Source organism: Bombus huntii, chromosome 18 (genome assembly GCF_024542735.1).
Source record: "Bombus huntii isolate Logan2020A chromosome 18, iyBomHunt1.1, whole genome shotgun sequence".
Taxonomy (NCBI): domain Eukaryota; kingdom Metazoa; phylum Arthropoda; class Insecta; order Hymenoptera; family Apidae; genus Bombus; species Bombus huntii.
The window spans coordinates 3240943-3260916 of record NC_066255.1 but is presented as its reverse complement, the minus strand read 5'-3'; the positions used below and the strand labels follow the sequence as shown (position 1 = coordinate 3260916).

General features: G+C 47.0%; 1 protein-coding gene across 2 annotated transcripts in view; it reads left to right on the top strand.

Moving 5' to 3' along the window:
- The first annotated feature begins 5001 nt into the window (after positions 1–5001).
- LOC126875326 (homeotic protein antennapedia-like) overlaps positions 5002–19974 on the top strand; it is a 166650-nt gene continuing 151677 nt past the window's right edge. For both annotated transcript variants that reach the window (XM_050638201.1, XM_050638202.1), the window contains exon 1: positions 5002–5576. The gene's annotated coding sequence lies outside the window, so the exon portion shown is untranslated. The remainder of the gene's footprint in view (positions 5577–19974) is intronic.

The window sequence follows — 19974 nt, the reverse complement described above, 5'->3', positions numbered from 1 at the left end:
GTGCCCCGTAGCCGTAAGTCTGAGCAGGGCACGAAGGATGGGAAAGGGGTGGAAAGCACAAGGAGGCAGCTGAATGACGGGATTCATGCCCTGGCTGTGGATTCGTAGAGCCCGTGAATGGAGCTGGCGGAAGGGCTTCGGAAATTAAACGTCCTGTAGATGGTCTTTTTTCGTGTGCGGTAATGTACGGTCTTCTCCCACTCTTTGCTCTCCCGCGCTCTACCACCGCCCCGTTCTTTGCTTCCCTTTCCCTGTTTCTCTCGGGGGAAGGAAGAGGCTGGGGACCTGCCACGACGGCCAGGACAATTTCGCTGCGATAAGGAAGTAGATCGAGACGGCAGATACGCCGCATCCTCCTTTCTGTATATATGCCAGCGTACACGATGTACGGCCGCGTATCCGTGTGGATACGCGCGCGCGTCCGCAAGCATTCGAGGGAAACGCCGCTGCATCGTAGCCTCGTCGTAAAGCACCCGCGACCGGTTAACCGTATTTCCCGTGAAATTAGGAACTCTTTCTTTGGCGCTGGAAAGTGTGCCGGAATTTTGAGAATGAAACGAATTTCCTTTGGTAACGCGCGTGTGTATGTTATTAACGAGAGCCGATAATTAAACAGCGGTTCTGTAACGTATCATTCAATAATGGATTACGGAATATCGTTTCATGCTGCTAAATTATGAATTCCTAATGGGGATAATAAATCTCGATTTATTAATATTAATACGTCGATTGTTATGTATATGAATTCTAGGTTTCTTGTACATAGTAATAGTATTCGCTTACTTCATCGTGAAACTTGTATTCTTACCAGTAAATTATTTCTTTACACTGTTATTATTCGGTGTTACTACCTTCGCAACTCGTAATTACATAATTACGCATATAATTGATTATCTAACTACTAATTAATTCCTACGCTCGGTCACCCATGACACTCGAGTCTGCTCGTGATTATCGCCATATTAAAATGTGTAGCATGTGTAGCACAGGTAACTGGCGGTACAAGCGGAAGGGGGTTGATTCGAAGATATAGAATAAATTTTTTTTTTTTTAATTTTTCCATCGTGACAACGATCTACAGTGAGATCCGTTATAACGAGACGCGGTAAAGTGCAGGCGTACCGAGGGAAAATTCAAAGTGGATTTTCTCGAAAACAAAGCCTCGAACGAAAAATTTGTATTCTGTATTTTCGACTTGTTTTTTCGCCTAGAATCACCCTCTTTCCGCTCGTAGCACCAGTTACCAGCCACCCTGTATACTTGACGGACTGCGACAGCGATATTTCGCAACACGGCAATATTTACAATAATACGAAATGTTATAAGAAAAATTGCCAAAATATAGATAATAAAATCGCGTAAAAAGACCGCGATACAATTGAAAGACCTGCGAAGGGTGAAACGTTCGTTCTACAAATCGATAAATCTAAAGCTGTACAGTATCTGGATAATATATTCGGCGATCAAGCCGATCTAAACTACAGGAGTCGTGACTTCAATAGCAACCGGTGATCAAGATTCGACGTGCATAGAACGATCGATGGCGAATGAAAATGTACGAGAGTAGGAACGCGTGTCGCAGTCGTATAACCGCGACATTGACTTTCACTCGTGATGCCGAGGCGCATCACTCCGGTCGCGGAAGTTCGACTCGTTCGGAAGGCAATCGGTCTTAGAGGTGTTTTCACGATGTTGCCGGAAGTATTATCTAGTTTCACGTGAACGCGATCTGCTGTGCGCGACATCGATCAAGCCTGCTGGAAGAAAGTTGAACCGCGCAGTAACTTAGCGTCCTACTTTGCTTCTTGACAGTCTATGCGCGCCTTGATCGATGCTATCTCTTTACGTAACGCATCGCTACCATGTACGATACATCGTACAATATGCATTCAGTTTGTCTATGCGATCAATTGAGTAACGACCACAGCTACGAGTATCTCTGTACGAAAATTCGAAACACTAAAAACACGTTGGAAGAGTAAGGAGGAGATTGGAAACGAAATTTCGATTTACGCGTGTTTCATTCGATTTTAAGAAGAGAAATCGGCAACAAGGGAGTTAAAGCTGGTTAAACCGACTAGCCATCGAGGTGAAACCGACACATCTTAATTTCCTGTCAAAATATTGACAACGAAGCGGCCATTAGCATTATGAACGACTCGTACTGGGTCAGTACCGGTTGGCCGGCTTCGCCGGCTGTTTAGTTATTGTTTCCGCTACAGATTATAGGGATGGGGTCTTTATTGCCCTATGGCAGTAATATAGGTATACCGACTCACCGATACACTCCTACGAGCTTACGTATACATTCACGTGTAGGCTTGTGCAAGCTCGCACCTGTTGGCGCCTGCGATTATGGCCGCAATAACATTCCGTCAAATTGCGAACACGTACCTAGACCTTCTAACCCGACCTAAGCTGCCAGAAGCATTCCGGTAACCGCGTGATCGTCGTGACTTACTTTTACTACGTTTCTATTTTCCTATCTTTCCTTTTTTTCTTTCTTTTTTTTTTTTTTTTTTTGCTATTGCATCTCGTAATTATTTGATATGAATTTTCGATAAAAATCTCAAGGAGCCCGGATGCCACGATAGATTTCTCTCGATTTATATTTTACAGAACGGCCCACGAGCTTTGACGGATCGACGGGGCAGCAGGTGCGTGGTAGAAATTGTGACGCGGAGAGCAATAGTCTCGTGTAATTCGGTAGGGACTAATAAAAGGCTCCGTAATATATCTTCGCGGCCAACTTTTTTCTCCCGGGCGCCCGTTTATATTTATTTCGCGTGTTCGCGTGTTTTTGCGGACTTTTTCGGAGCTAATATTGTCCGGCAAAACAAATACGTGAAACGGAAAGGAGACCGGGCTCCGATTCATTGATTTTACGTCGCAACATTATTTATCGTCCAATATATCGAGCTTGTCGATACCATTCGTTGCGTCATGCGCCATAATAACGGTATCTTCTTCAAAATTGTTCATTGGCAGACTCGAGAGCGGGCGAGCGGCGAGACCGGGACGTTCGCGCATTAAATTCTTCCGCCAACGGTTGACGAACGAACGTCGCGGATGATGCACGTCCTCCTTCTCTCTTTTCCAAGCTCCCCCATGTTATCAACGTTCACCGTTGGCCGTGGGGAAGAGAAGAAGGGAGGTGATACACCTCTGCCTCTCTAAATTCACCGACGTGGAGGTTGAGGCTCGATTTAAATTTGCCCGAAGTGGAATTGGCCGTGTGGTGAAACACAATTTCGCGGCGAGTTCATTCTCCCTGCGAAATTCGAATTAATGCGACGACGTACGAATTGACTTTCTGAATTATTGCCAGCCGACCGAACCAACTTTCAACGGGCGGCGTGCGCGCTACCCTCTAATGAAAAGAATTTCCGATGAAATTGCCCGCCTGCCCCGACCGATGATTCCCGCTTTGAGGAACGCCTTCGGCTCTGATACTCGCTAGAAACGAAAACGCGACGCAAATATTTACGAGATACCGCGTCGACGTGTTTGGTCAACAGCGAGCAGGAAGGGACGCGTGTTTTGGTCCGCAAATTATCCTCGCTGGGCTTCCAACGCCTTTTCCATATTCGCCCCAAGGAAACGCGTTAATTTTTCGATTAACAAATCTCCATTTATCTCTCGATACCTGTCACAGATTCCGTGCATTTAAAACGAGAGAAACAGATGGGACAGGAAAAAAGACGATATAGAAGAGGAGAAAAGGAAGAAAGAGAGAAAGCGATGCGAGTAACGAGTCGATGCAGCAATGAAGGCTGCGCGAAAACAGGAAAGCCGAATGTGATAAGGGAGTAATTAAATTCGTACACTCTTTGCGCGTCGATAATTCGCGCCGAGGTAGGCTGCAGATTCCGGTAGCACCGAGAGAGAAAGAGGGATAGAGAGAGAGAGAGAGAGGGAGAAAGAGAGAGAAGGAGAGAGAGAGAGAGAGAGAGGGCAGTTGTAGAGGATACACGGTGCGGCCACCACGTGGTTGCACAGAGAATCGAGCATGTGTGCGGAGGAGCGGCCACAAATCACCATTACTCGATGTGTATCGCGACGCTATATAATTATACCTATAACGCCAAGCACCAGGTAATGGCTCAATCCTGCATGTGCATGCGATGATAACCAGGCCTGAAGGTGGGCCACTAGGTGGGGTCTTGGTAACCCGCGAGATTCAAATTGCTCGCGTCCGATTGGCTCGCGTCGAGTCACGTGGTCCGTTGCGTCATCGTGGCCATCCTCGTGAGCGCCGGAGCCTGCCAAAGGGAGTGAGAAAGAACGAGACGAAACGGGAGTGCGCGCGAGAGAAATGACGCGAGAGGGAGAGAAGACAGAGACATCGAAGCTGTCCTTAGAGCACGCGAGTACGATTACTTCGTGGAAAGAAGACGACGAACGATTCTCGTAAATAAGGATAGATCGAGAACGACGAGGAAGAGACTGATGGTGACCGGGAAGAGGAACGAGGTTAGAGAAGATGGAAACAGAAAGAGAGAGAGACGGCAGGCCTATACCCTACGTCGTGCCCCCTCCCGCCATTAACAACGCCCTTGCATATAAATCCCCGTCTCATCTGTGTGCGGGCGGGCATGTGTTAGGGGACCGTTTGTCTCCGTCTTGATCGCGCGTCCTCTATATCGCTTGGTCTCCGTTCACAGTCAGTTTTCTCTCTGTCGCTAATTCTCTCTCGCTCCCTCGGTCCGGATTCCCCGCCTTTGCACTGGCCGCAGGACAGCCGGGACGAGGCACGAGGCAAGAGGAGCGTTCGAGGGGCCGTGAAACCGACGGAGAGAGCGGACGAGAAAATGCCGGGCGAGGAGGAAAGCGAGAACGCGTGGCAGGGCGAGAGAGAGAGAGGCAGGGATTTCTAGGCGGTTAGAGGGAGACGGAAAGGCGAAGGAGCGAGGCAGAGCCGCGAACAGAGAGAGAGAACGAAGGCAGCGCCGCGTGGCGGTACGAGGTGGGGACTATCGGGCCGTAAACCATCCGCGGTGAACATTTAACTCACGTATTGCCATCCGACAAGTTTGCTTTGGCCCGCGAGAGAGCGTCACCCGAGCGAGCGTCCGACGTCGAAGCGAGCCTTCCGCGAAACACGCGAGGAGGTGGATCAGAGCCTTCGACTTCACGTGGCTCTAATCCGTTCCGTTTCGTATCGTTCCGTTCCAGACAAAACCACCGACTTCTCGTTCACCCTCGTTCCGGGTCGTCGATCGTGCCTGCTCTCCTTTTTATTTCGCGCGACCAGCTAACATACAGACGGGGATCCGCGACGCGACGCGACGCGCCACAACCAACCGGAATCACGTATCGTCAGCCGGGAAATCGTTCCAGCGTGGAACGATCTTCCCTGAGATCTCGAGTCTACGCACCATCAACCGGCGAGATAACCTCTACCATCCTGCCGACGCGGACACCTTTTGGACCACCAGTCAGCCGACACGGAACATCCGGATGCAACAACCGATTCCGGTCTGAACGATCGCTATCATGAACAAGAAACGAGCGCGACCTATCCTTCCGCAATCGATCCTCTGCTTTCGTTGAGTCTTCCGGCCAGCCGCTACAGGGTAAGTCGTCGTTCACCTTATTTCTTCGACGAGTGTACGCCTCTATTTCGAAAAACTGTGCGATGTTGCAACGCGAACGTAGGTAGACGTTTCGTACACGCGGCCAAACCACTCTCCTAACCTATTCGATTAAACAATTTTCGATGACATCGCGACAATGTCTCTCCCGCCAAAATGTAGGCTCAGTGCACATGCTCGGGTGATTGAGGTTATCGTGGCAAAGAATATTAATTCTTAGCGTAGCTCACCGATTTCTGACGTCGATGTAAACTAGCGCGATACTCGAAACTATAATATGTTCCGGAGAATATGTTCGATTTCGCGATCGCGACGCCCGCCGCGAGAAAGAATAAATGCGTGCACGTGGTTCGCGTGAACGTATGCCATGAAACGACCCCCGCGATTCCAGATAAACGCAATGATATTTCTTTTTCCCCGGCTACGTACGCTTGCACGTACAGTGTATAGATATCAATTACGGAATTAATCTCGGTCGGGGGAGCGTGCATCAATTTTCCTTGTATCTCGTTCTGTCAAACGGGTGTTTTACGACCGGCGTTAATGAAGAACTATAACTGAGTGAACGTGATACGCTTGTAATGCATCGAGGCTCGGCATAATAACGTCTAGCGATAAAACGTCGCCGCCCGTCTGTCCACCGAGAAATTCACCGACAGGACTAGTGCCAAATGATAAATAATCGTCTATTTGAACCTAATAGTTACTTTTGCTCTTAAGCTGGCGATTCGACGCGTTTCATCTTGCCTTCTAACATTACTCGAAAAGTACCTCGTATATTTTCAACGTCGTTAGATACAGTATCTTATTCTTCGAACGATTCACAGTTCCTCAAACTCGCAGCTGGGATAGTTAGATGATAATATCACTACAATTTCTATCATTTATCCCGCGTTATCCCGATTGTTCCGATCGATCACGTTTAAGTTCGAGTTTCCCACGGAAAAAGGGGGAAAACTGGCCGAAAATAAAGTGAGTTTGGTATCGCAAGGCCCGGGGGTAAAATAGGTGGTGTGTACCGCACCGACGCCTGACGGGGACCATAAATAAGGATCCGACGGTCGGTGCGGCTGCAGCCAGTGATAAGCGTTCCTTTGCCCCCTCCAGCACCCCTTCTTTCGAGTTTCTTCTTCGTCCTCTTCTTCCCGCTCGAACACCTCGAAACGCCTTCTCTGATACCATGCATCTTCACTTAGGGGTGGAACGAGGATTATTCTTGTTATTGTCGTTCGACCCGATTGCGCGGTCAAAAAGTTGGCCTACCAACGTTGTCCGGGAATTTACCCCAATCGAAAATTTGCAGACAAGACGTCGGTAATACCTGTGACTTTGTAGTATTTTCTTCGAAGTTTCCCAGTGCGGAATTGCTCGGAGAAAAATGATGACATGGCGTTTCGCCACATACAAGCAGCGTAACTCGTACAACGCTTGAAACTGGATTAAACTACAGTTTCGAATTAATTCGCCGGCCCTGTTAAAATACATACTAGCTGGTTGCAACCGCGCGAGATTATTGCAACACTTGCAACCCCTGTAACACACGGGTATAATTAGTTTGTCAAAGTGACAACGCTATGCTTTTTTGTCCCCCTACGACGGAGACACGTCCCAACGGTACGATTCGACGATCCTCTTACGAAACACGTCGTTTCTATTTGGAATAAGCTGTTGCTACAATTGGACGTTTCGTCTACGTTCAAACACACCTACGCAATTAAACGATACAACGTTGCTTTGTGTCGAGCTTCTTTCAAGAATCTCGAACGATATCGTAGGCTAAATCTGGCAATAAATCCACGGGTTCGCGGAGGCGTAAGATGGTAACACGGTCGGTCGACCTGTATTGCCGCGAATATCGTATCGGGCAAACGGGGGTTGGAAACACACGAGGTGGCTGAACGTTTCCTAACTGTGTAACGTATAGGTGGAGCTGGGCTCCTTCATCCCCTACGGGCAGCACGAAGCGACCATTTCTCATATCAGTTTAGCCGACACTTTCGAGAACTTGCTCGGAGAGCCCGGGGCGTCGCGACGTCACCCGATGCCTCTTGCCCTCTTGCCTCCTCGTCTACCTTCCGCCTCCAACCCTATTCCGACTCTTCCACGACACCTTGCCTACATTGGGCTTCCTCCCTTTCTCAACAACCCCCTCTTTCAACCCTCGTCTCATACTTCAACTTCCATTTGCGTTCAAGATCGTCCCCGTTTTATCCTGTGACTCGCTCAGATACGGAGAAGCACACGCACGTGCGCGTCTTTTCTCTCCTTTCCTCTGCTTCTTTTCTACCCTGTTGGCAGTCGCAACCCTCGCAGCCGGCCGTGTGCCCGCGGCTGCGAGATAACCGATGCCCGAAACTTAACAAATCCAACCGCAGATGATGAAGAGCTGCGCGACCTTCTGGATCAACTTTGGCCAAGAAAGAGTACGCCAAAGGTAGCAAAGATTATTTTATGCCCCAGCGAAAGTCGTCTGCGTTTGCATACTCCTCGCTGTATCGCCGATTTTATCGTTTGGAAAATGTATTAGGTGGTCCGAAAAGATCCTTTCCTTTTTTTAAGGAAACAATCGATGCACATTTTCCGTTTTCTATTATTTTCTCCAATTACGTATGATCCATTTTGTTCTATCAAAATAAGGATCACAACGTTCGACAGATTAGGTTTCATGTTTGTATAAAGATGCATCGTTGTAGAAGACGTGTCTGTAAAAGAGAGGGACACTTTTAACGCAACGAAATTTTTCTCTGTCGCTTGTTCACTGTCATTTAGTTCCAAGTCATAGTCTACTGCTGCAGCGTTCTGTCTATTAGTGGATTGTAAAATAGGTATAGACGATTTACGGTTCTTTATCGGGTAATATAATGACGCATTTAGGTGTGTTGTTATTTTGCAAAAAAATTCCCCGTTGATTCGGCGCGGACCGGGACCGTTTCGGTCTTTTTAACTGCAATCATCCAGGTTATGCGACTCGCATGTCTTTTTGCTTCCAACCGCAAACCTATCTTCCTAAATTTCCGCGAATTTAATACCGCGACCGGCCACGTTATATATCGCTGAACGTGAATTAAGTGTTTTCGCAGGTGTTATACGTTATTCAATAAAAAGTAACGGTTTCAAGACACAGTTAAGCCTGATAAATGGCCGCCTAGATAGTATTTTTAAATGGGCGGGGAAGGGGTAGCCGGGCGCATTGCTCGTATAAATTCGTCCAATCTTCCAGTTGAGCGCGGAGAACTCGCGTATTTCTATTGAATTCAATAATTCAAACGCGGATACGCTATATCACACAGAGTATACTAAATGGCGCTACTTGCACGTGCTCTTAATTATCGGTTCAAGTAATGATCCGGTTACCCGCGATTCGTAAATTCAATTTCTCGCATCGTAGCTGGTCATTCTGAGAGATCATGCACGATTGAACGCCGTGATTTGGAAACCATCGTTTCCGTGTCGAGTAGAGAACAGATACGATCTTCCATCGGGAAATTCTGTTCGAAAATCATCGAGATCTCCGCAATTTCTCTGTCAATTCGTAAACGCGCATTCCTCAGCACCCGTGAAATGTTTTTCGTGCAAGCTCGAAGGCATAGACGCGTTTTAGAACAATTTTAACGCAGAGCCGTAGCGGTGGGAAGCTGAAACCGAACGCGCTTGACGTTATGGCTGCCGTCGGATCGTTCCTCGATGGCAGATCGCTCGGGACGTCAAAACGTACCGTAAACGTTAACCCGCGAGAGTTTCGAAATTACCGCACAGAAGCAGAAACAACATTCCTGGCGTGACGGGGGACGATATCGCGAATTTATCACGCTCGCTAAACGCACTTTTGAATATTTTGTCGGAGGTGCCGATGAGTGTATGTAACGCGGAATAGTTGGGTGACAAGCTGTTTCCAGTCTCTTTACCAGTTGATATAATTTCGCGTAAGAAATATGCCCGTCGCGCGTCAGCCTCGCCAAGCGCGTTACATAAAGTAAGTAAATTAATGATCGGGTAGTTAAACAGCAAATGTATCACACGTGGAGTAGGTATTTTGAATTAATGGCCGACTATTAATTTCCGAAGCAGTTTTCAACTCCTCGGCCGAACCGGTATCCCTGCCATGATATTTTTCTCTCGGTTACGAGCAAATTGTTGCCGATCCTCCGCGCAAATTAATTCATTCGATCGGCTTCTCGATCCGGCACGCTCGAAATTGCTAATATATTGGACACCTCCTCTTCCGTTCATGCATCCAGATTAATCCCCGTGAATCGTTGCAATTACGCCTGCAATTATTCCTTCCGATCGCGATTTCGTTTCCTGCAATTTCGTCCTTGAATCTTCGCAAAACGATGCGAATGTTCGCGCCAATGCCACCCTGATCGGGCGGAGCGGCGCGCAGGCGTGCGCTTCATAATCGAGAACACCGTGTTGCCGATCGCGAATGTTCCGCAATTTCGCCCTGTCGTGCAACATTCAGGCGAATAAATCGCGAATTAGAAGACATAAATCCGAATGAACGCGTCGAGGTAGGAAAAACACGGGTGGCGAATCGGGTCGTGGTTTGCCGGTCCACTTTTAATGCCGAAACATCGCCGGACATTGTGTTCCGTTACACTTTGAAATTCCTTTCGGTACATTCTTCACGGATCAGGTTAAAAGCCGAAGCGTCGCCTATGAGAGTGACCTTAACCGTAGCAAAAAATATTTAAATCGGCTCGTTTGAAAGTACAATGGGATTGTTTTGCGGCCTGGAGGAAACGCGCGAGTCGCTTTCAGGTGAAGATAGGCGCACAAGGGTAGGCCACAACGGGAGCCGGACCCGAGGGTGTGAAAATGTTTTTAGAGCAAGGTCAAGCGCAATTGCATCACCTGTACGTACCTTCGACTTCTACCTGGCTAAGCTAACACTGAAAAACGAAGCTAGCCACGGCCGTATCCATAAATTCGAGCGGTCGTAACGAAAAAACAAGTCAAAATGCCTAAAACTAGGTAGTTACGGAGGATGTCTAGTAACGGTACAACGACTTCGACCTTTTTGCGGCCGAAGGTCACTGCTCTGTCGTTTCCACAAGCGTGCTGTTTGCCTCGATGCCTGCTCGTTCCCAGGACACTCGCGTATATCTCTACGGTCACGATTTTGACTGTTGTGAAATACGAGAATTCCAACATGATATCGCTGCTTGCGGAATCTTTTGCAACGGACTGACGCGACCACTCGTCGCGTTTCGTGGTATACGAGATACGCATTCCATCGAGAGAGTCGTTAAGCAGAAACATCGGAAATACGTGGATATTTGATCTTCAATCGGTCGAAACTGATAATTCGACGGTTGCATTACCCAGGGGAGGATTATCTGGAAAAAGCCGGACGACGGCGGAAGCATAGCACCAGTGCAGTTTGTCGTAAATCATAAATCACGACGGCCCATCGAAACGGACGACATTTACGCTAAAACGATTAAGTATGTCTCGCGTCGATGATTTACGAAGTCGTTGCAGTCGGAAAGAATACAGACGACAGAAGGAGCAAAACGAACGACGGAAAGAACATGGTGGAGGGTGAAAGGGGGCGAAAGAGAGGAACCGCGACAGGGTAAGCTGAAACGAGAGACGGAGGAAGAGGGAAGAGCGCAGGGTATCGCGAGACCATGATCGATTAATGAATTCGACTTGGAACGGATAAGACACGAAGAAACCTCTCTCATTTGTAAGTTGAATTATGACAACGATCGCTCCGGCCGTTCGTTAGCCATTATTTATAAATTCAACGTTAAATGGGCAGGTTGGATATGAAAAGTCCGTCGGCCGTCCGGGGAGGAGACGGCCAGAAGAACAGCGGGACGATAATGGACGGGCAACAACGAAGAACCGGCGATTCCGTTGTTGCCGTCGTTGATTTATAAGTTCAACTCCAGACGGACAATATTTTTGTTTTAATGTTCCTTTTATCCGAAAGTGTACGTGCCCGGACTGCCGGATGGGTGCGAGGTGGACATAGGTGGTTGATGATGTCACTCGCTTTAAGCGAGCGAAAACTCGAGGGAAGGAGAACGGGAGAGGGAACATCGTACGAGGCACCGGACATCGGGACTACACGGTGCCTAGTTTAAGCTGGGTTGTCGCGATGGCACACAGAGATTACATCGTACACCGCGGAATATACCGAAGGTGTCGGCGACGACGATTCTTAGCTACACGAAGATTCTTAATAGCCGGTCTCGCCGTATGACTTGCTTTACGCTTGATCCTTGCTACACCATTTCTTTGCGCGCACGATACCCGCTACTTTTCACGGCTTTCGAAAAATCTCTCTACGAGATAGTGTCGCCTTTATGGAGCTGCACGTTTTACGGAGAACCGTGGTAGAGTAACAAGTGTGAGAAAGGTGAAAGAAAGAAAAAGAGAAAGGTACGAGAACCAAGGCTCCTGAATAAAAATCTTCCGGTCCTAGTAACAACGTCTTATGTAATTCTACCATCTGTTTTCTAAACTGGAATATCGTTGCGTCCGTAAGAATTGATATGGCGGCAAACAGAGTGTGACTGATTAACAGACTTATACCGTTACGGTAATTAATGAATATTCGCTGATAAAAAAAAGAGAAGAAAAGAGAAAAAAGAAGTAGAAGGTTTTTCGGCGTCAATGCTTGCTGCAATTTCACATATCAACGAAGGCAACGAGTTCGATACGATTGCGAACAATTAAACGCGGGCAATTAAATCTCCGTCGAATACGCGATAAATTGCCGAGATCTAGACGAAACAATTTGTTGGACATTAATAATTAGTAGTTCGTTAGCAGGCGTAGAAGGTGCAGTGGCGCGGAGATCGCCCCCGATTAGACACTCGGTGGAACGGGTTCCTCGATCGTCGGCCGTTTTAAAAGTCAGAGAATTGCGCAACGGAACGCTGCCTCTAATTATAATTGTTCCATTGATAGCATCCACGCATCGGCCAGAGCCCTGGAATGGAAAAGAAGTGCGTGGCTGACGCATTGGGGAATTTTTCTTCAGGTTGGAACGCGCTGCCGTGGAAATGCGGTTTGCATACGTTCGTAACGCGCCACACGATGCCGTACCCGCGACATCTGATTAACATGAGAGGCCTGAAACACCTGTGTGCCTCGATTCACTCGAATAATTATTCGCGAGTTCGTTCGGTTCACGACGTTCGCACAAGGACGCGCATTAAACATTTTCTCCGTTTCGTTTAACGGTCTGTCCATGCGTAGCATCCATTTTTACCGAACGGTCGAGAAAAACCTGCGACATTTCCTTCTGCAGCGCGTTTACCATTTGGTCGAACGACCTTGTTGATTATTAGCGCGCGCAGAGTTGTACTTCCGGCGAACGAGTTACGGGAATCGCTAAACGATAATTTAGCGAAACTTTGGCAAATTTTCTAAATATCCATCGAATCGTTTTTGCTTACGTTCGATCGAGTACCACTGCGAAGTCGGTTCGACGTAAAAGAAACAACCGGGGATACTCGCTTTTTGTCCGCTTCTTTTTCCTCCAACGTTGCCGTAACAAACGACTAATGGCCGGTTTCGAACGGCCACTTCGTATTCGACGTTCATTGAGTCATAAAAGCCGATAATGATCGCTAAACTGCGCGATCTTGCGTACGGTTGTACGCTAACCAGCCAACAGTTTTCTCCATTAGGATAGGGAGAAATTATGCGAACCGGATAGAAGAAAAGGAAGGTCGCGAAGAAATGAACTTATAAGAAATAAAAGTAACGTTTACGCCTTCGAGCTCGCAGTTGCATGTACGACGCGTACATCGGAACGTTTCCTATGTGCTTGGCAGGTGTTACTGTTTATGGGAATCCCCTGGAACAGCTTATCCGTGCGCGCGCGATGAGGGAGCCTCCGATAAGGAGGATAGCGGTTAGCTTTCGCTTAACCCGGTTCTAATTATGGTATTCCCATTCCGTGCATTATATTCCATATGTACAGGGTGTGTCGTATAAACGTTAGCTCGCGATGGAAAGGTATTGCGGGTTATTTTTCAAGAGGCCTAGAAACGATGGAAAGTAACGTTAAATCTATTCCACAAGAATGTATAATACAGAAATGAAATTTATTGTATTCGAGCGATTAGCATTTTGTAGGAAGGATTATTATCGCGCCTAACAAGCTCGTCTAATTGTTCGCGATTTGATTTGAAATAACTGCGAAGAATAGACGATTTAATGGTGAAGGAATAAAGATGTTGCTTCGATGTTGTTTATCTTATCTTTAATTCAACGATTAAACGCATCGGCGAATACCGTCAAAGTGGCGAACATCTAACTCTTAGAAATGTTTGATTTAACGTTTGGCGAGCACGGGACCTCGTTACCGTTGCGAGTGAGTAATTCTCGGCCGCTCCGTATACACTGTATATAGCCCCTTACGATCATTACTCCGCTACCCGGTTACGTAGTAACCGCGAAGTTGACCATGATAAAACGAGAAACTGGTTCGAGGACCATGCATGCGATAGAGCTGTTAATGATAAATCGAAATATGCAGACTGTAAAGAAAGGTATCGGACGTGGCGGTAGCTACGGGGGCTACACCTACACAAACATGAATATACATGTGTGCACGGATATCGATATCTTTTGCTCGCTGCCACACAGCCGAGGGAATCTTCCTCTCGTTGGTTTGGTCGCGTCACTCGGATTTACGTATCCTCGTTTCACCCTCTACCGAGAGAGCCTGCTTAATTAAGCGTTTAAGAGATGAAACTGGTTCTGATGTTCTTCCTTCTGCTCGTTGTTCTTTCGCCGCACGCATATGCTTACGACACAGCTGTTGCCGCGGCGGAGTTAAGTTGTCCGACTTTTGAGGAGCGCCGATTGTCTTCGAAATTAATTAAACGTTTCCACGAGTCGCGACGTCTCGTTCCCCTTGGTCTTTGCCCCCGTACCTCGCCTGTGTCTAGTCGTCTGTCTAACAACAATGCCTCCTTTTAACCGATTTCAAGTCGTCTCTAGGCCGAGACCAGGCGTCCAATATGTTGCGTGCTCGTTTACCACCAGCGAACACGATCTTCCAGCGTTATCTCTCTTTCTCTTCTTTCTTTCTTCGGACGTCCTGTGAACCGAAGCTCGAGTTTCACCGAAAGCGATTTATATTTCCGATTATGCAATAAAACCGTCTCGATACACTATTTGCCTGCTGCCTGTATCTTGCACGTTCGTTCACGAGAAATATCGAGGGAATATGTTTCCAAATAGGCGGTTTCGTGAAACGCATTGAATCAAAACGCGTAACGGAATCGCAACCGGACTGTGTACTACGTCTTATGAGGTGTTCCCGTTGTTAAGTACGATTTACCGTAAATTCTAGAGATTTTATCGGTTCACATCCCGCGGCATTGCTCGGGCTCGTGTAGGAATGTCGTTTTGTAAGCGTTCGCAGCCGCCATTGATACCGAGGCGAGCCACCACGCTGTTATCTCTGACCTCTGAGAACAATCGAGTGATCGTTCTATTTCTTTCGTATCATCCTGTGCGAAGCTCGTCTAAGTTTTCTTCCTTTCTTTTTTTTTTTTTCTTTTCCTCGTTCGCCGTTGTGCAAAGTACGCTCCTGCGCGCACGAGTGCCTCGTTATTGAAACCTTGAATTTGAATTGAAAATTGAATATGTAACTCGCCTCTTAATCGCGTGTAACGTTGGTACGCGGCTTGTACTCAGCGCACGTATTTTTTGCATTTCTGAAATGCGCTCGCGTATGTCGTAAGCTGAAAGACTGCAAAGTGCGATACGACACGTCGTTGCGCCTACCTGTACCGACGTTTTTATCTTACCTTTCTATTTAAATGCTGCGTCGCTAGGTACTCTCTACAGCAAACTTTGCTTCTGCAGTAAAAGGGAGTATAAGGAATTCCATCTAATTCTACATTCTCTTCATTTAAATATAAACACGTTTGCGCGAACGATTTTTGACAGCAAACAACCCTCTGTTGCTTGAAACAGCATCGACTTTGTGATCGACAACCGTCAAAGTTCACTGCAATCTAAACGACTAATTTTTCTTGACTAAAACAATTAATTCAAACGGATAGAGTATAAGGAAAATTGTTCAAACAAGGAGTATTTTACACTCTCTACAGCAAACTTTGCTTCTGCAGTAAAAGGGAGTATAAGGAATTCCATCTAATTCTACATTCTCTTCATTTAAATATAAACACGTTTGCGCGAACGATTTTTGACAGCAAACAACCCTCTGTTGCTTGAAACAGCATCGACTTTGTGATCGACAACCGTCAAAGTTCACTGCAATCTAAACGAGCAAATTCGATACTTTTCTTGACTAAAACAATTATAATTCAAACCGGACAGAATATAAGAAAACCTGTTCATACAAGGAGTACTTTACACCGATTACTTTACACCACAAGAATGTTTCAACATCTTGTCTTTGCACTCGCATATAACTCAAACGCATCATTCTAAATCACTTGAAATCTCAAACGAGTTGCCCGCAAGCAAGCGAGAGCCCTTGGTCCTCGTTGGAAGAAATTGATAAGAAGAGCGCGTAACGGGATAAATGACAAAAGGGCCTGGTCGTGGTGCAGGTGAACGAAAGGAGTAGGTAGGGATAGGTAGGGAGAGTCGGGTGTAGGTGTAAAGTGAGCGTGATCGTACGATGGATGAGCGAGGGGTACCAAGGGGGAGTGGTCACCGGTTGAAGTCTCGTGCTGACCTATTCCTTTCTGTGCCGCAGCAGTGCATTATGGCCGCTCTACAAGGCTCTTGGCCTCGGGTCTGCCTCGATCACCATAGACGGTCTCCGGCGTTTGTCTAAACGCCAATGCGTTATCCTTTGGTTTCGCGCGCGGATCACTGGCTGAAATCTTCGAGAATCGAAAACGTTTCGCGTTCGCGACCGTGCTTCTTTCTCTTTCTCTGTTCTTTCTCTCTTTCTCTCTCTCTCTCTTTGTTTGTCCTTCTGCCTCTCTGTGGTCGCGGTTGGCCCACAGTGGAACGTGGCCACGCTGGTGTTTCCTGATGGCGCTGCTCGCCGTATCTGTGTACGTGTGAGCAGCAGTGTGTCAGCTCGTCGAGACCGACGAGGGGAACAGCGGAGAGTTTGCCGGAAAGCAGAGAGGGGACTTGTGTCGTTGCGGCACAATGGGACCACTACTGCAACGCTGTAAGTATCCCGAGAGCTTACAGACTGATCTCTCTCTCTCTCTCTCTCTCTCTCTCCCTCGGCTCTCATCTTACTCGACCTCTCTTCTTCCCTCGTTGTCCGGTGCTTATACCCCGTGCACTTTCGTTCTTGCAATAGTCTCTCAAAGCTTTTGCGCCGCCGGGCTTTGGCTACCATCGGTGCACGGGTATTTCTGGGATTAAGAACCCGGCTGGAAGCGTACGCCAGGCCAACTGGTGCGCTAGAATCGGCCGAGAATCCGGTAAAATCTAAACGGCCGTAGCGTACGACCGTGTCCTCGTGGTATCCGTTTCGCGATAAAGTCTACTTTCCAAGTGGATCGACGACCACGAGGAGAAAAAGAACGAGGGAAATTTCCACGCGTCGCGTCCATCGAATATCGCCTGGAAAACTGTAGTCGAGCGCGTTGGTCGAAGAATCGAAGCTGATGAGTCGCTTACTTACTTCTTTTCTCTTTGGTCGTTGCTGCGTTCCAGGTCTAAGTGGAAAATTATAGGATGGCGAGAGCGCGGTCAGTGAAACGTGGTACCGTAACTATCCGATCGAAGTTGGGTTCGCGGGTACTGGAACAGCGCGCGAGCTTAGGAGAATCTAGAGAGACAGACCAACCGGTTCGCGACTTTGGCGGCCGCCATCTTCCCCTCTCCGTTTGTCTGTTTCGCCTCGCGTGAGAACCTGCTCCCTATATATCCACCTTTCTGCACTCTGGGCTACTCTGGCCGAGAGTTCCGTTTACGAATTTTTTTCTCCGCGCATTTTTTGTCGTCCCTTAACGACCGAACAAAGCGAGCCATTTTTATCGATAAAAAGCGTTCTCTTTTTGACTCGCCAATCTTCTTCAGACGAACGCGAAAGCTGTTCCCTGGTTCGATCCTAGCTGCGTACTAAGAATATACCGTGTGTATGTTGGAACGAGAGTAGGAACCGATGATCGGAAGAAACGTGAGCGAATGGAGGATTACGTACGCGAAAAGATTAATGAAATGTTGACCGTTACGCGCCAGCCGTGGTAACAGTCACGCGATCATCTTAAAGAGGATTAGCGGACGAAGCGCGACGCGACGTCGCGCAGAGGATGAGTTATCATCTACTTAATTTAATTATACGTGCCAGTGTTTTAAGATGCGCAGGATTTTTACGCTCCACGAACCATAATGCAGCGTGCTCTGTCCACCACTGGTATAACTCACTGCCGCTGCTTCTTGCATTAACGTTTCGCGTGCCTTTTGCCGGAATTTAATATTCATTCGTCGCCTTATCGCCTTACTAATTTTCTCTTTGCCTGCGCGCAATATTTCCTACGAGATTCCAACTCGAATGTACGATGACAATGACAAACGTAACAGTACGAAATCCATTTTTACGTACAAGATAGAGCATTTAGGCTGTAAGCCGTGCAGTTTTGTCGATAGAAACAGGGTCAAGCTACGAGCAGGACACCTTTGCCTGCAGCTTGATTATCCTTGTCCTCGTTACGCGATAACAACGCAACCAGAACGTAGCCAGAGCTCGAAGAAGCTCGTGCATCGAGCTGAATTCCAGTGTACGCAACACGTACAAATCGAGGCAATTAAACGTGCGTAACGCGTGCTAGTGCTATTCGTAGTTACACGCTTGATGCTGTGTCTAATTCATCAAGAAGGGACGTTCGTATTCCAGCAACGCAATGCTGCACCGTTGCGCCTATGTACTTTTAGCTTCGATCACATCCTTGGGCCTCCATTTTCATGACCTTCCAATGAACTTTCAATCGTATCGTCCACCAGTGAAAAAAGAAACCGAAGTGGTAACAGATTTAAATAGACTTGCCAGAGTTCCATTAGGAAATTTGCGTCAGTTTTCTTCAATCTGATTTACGTACTATCAGAAAACTGTGAGACCAAGACACAGTTGTTAGTGAAACTCTTGCAAACACAAAGCTTCGTTACGTACATATTTACATTGGACCGCGATCTTCCACGTTATTCTCGTTGATTTGGCTCGTTACTTTTCCTACGAAACTAGCACGTGTCCTAATACTTTGATATCAAGCACATTTTCCTATTTTACGAAACCTACGATCGATCCTTTCGTGGGAGAAGAAACGCGGTCGAGGAACATCCGGGATGCTACACACGCGACGCAGAAATTCGCGTGTATTCGCGGCGATGCAGGATCTCCGCGCTAATCTGCCGACACATTGGCCTATCGCGGTCGTTCTGTACCCAATCGGGACACGGGGATCATGAGAATCCAGCCGGCATAAATCAGAATGGATGACGAAACTCTGAGCGCTTGTTCCAGCTAAAGGGATTTTCTAGGTCGCGAGAGTGGAACGTCGACCGTGCATCGTTCAGCCGATTCGTTGCTGGATTTCCAGCGATGGGAGAACAACGTTCGACCGGCTTGGCCGATTAAAATCCCATAAGACGGTGTCGCGCGTGCCGCGTTTACGCGCAGATTACCTGACAGAACACTTAATGACTAGCCCGTGATTCATGGTGCGTTTTAACACGTTCACACCGCTGCATACTTACAAATAATTCTTACATAATATAGGAAAGAGTGGGAATGTGAAATACTCATTTTACTTTTTAATTTGGATAGTCCGGCAGTGATGGTAAATAAAAAATGGAAGTGAATCGAAAACGGATGTTACTTTGCAAAGACGTTATCAATCGTTGTTAAACGCGTAATTACTGCGGATAGATATAATTCTTTTAATGTCACATATTTCTACGACGATTTATTACCAACGTTTACTCTATCTGCCTGTGTAATGCAACATTATCGTTATGAAGATATTGCCCATAATTTCATGATTTTTAATTTACGTCTCCCGTTCAAGTGAGTGTTATTATACTATGATATTATATAGGGTGGTTGGTAAGTGGTGGTACAGGCGGAAAGGGGGTGATTCTAGGCGAAAAAAGAAGTCGAAAATATAGAATAAGAATTTTTCGTTCGAGGCTTTGTTTTCGAGAAAATCGACTTTGAATTATCGCTCGGTACGCCTGCACTTTATCACGTCTCGTTATAACGTCACGATGGAAAAATTAAAAAATTAAAAAAAAATTTTTATTCTATATTTTCGACTAGAATCACCCCCTTTCCGCTTGTACCGCCAGTTACCAAACACCCTGAATATCGTATATTAGCTTGTCTCAGAAACAAACAGATGCGGAACATTTTCATATTATATTTTATTACGCGTATTAATATACAAAATGGATCGCACGGTGTAAA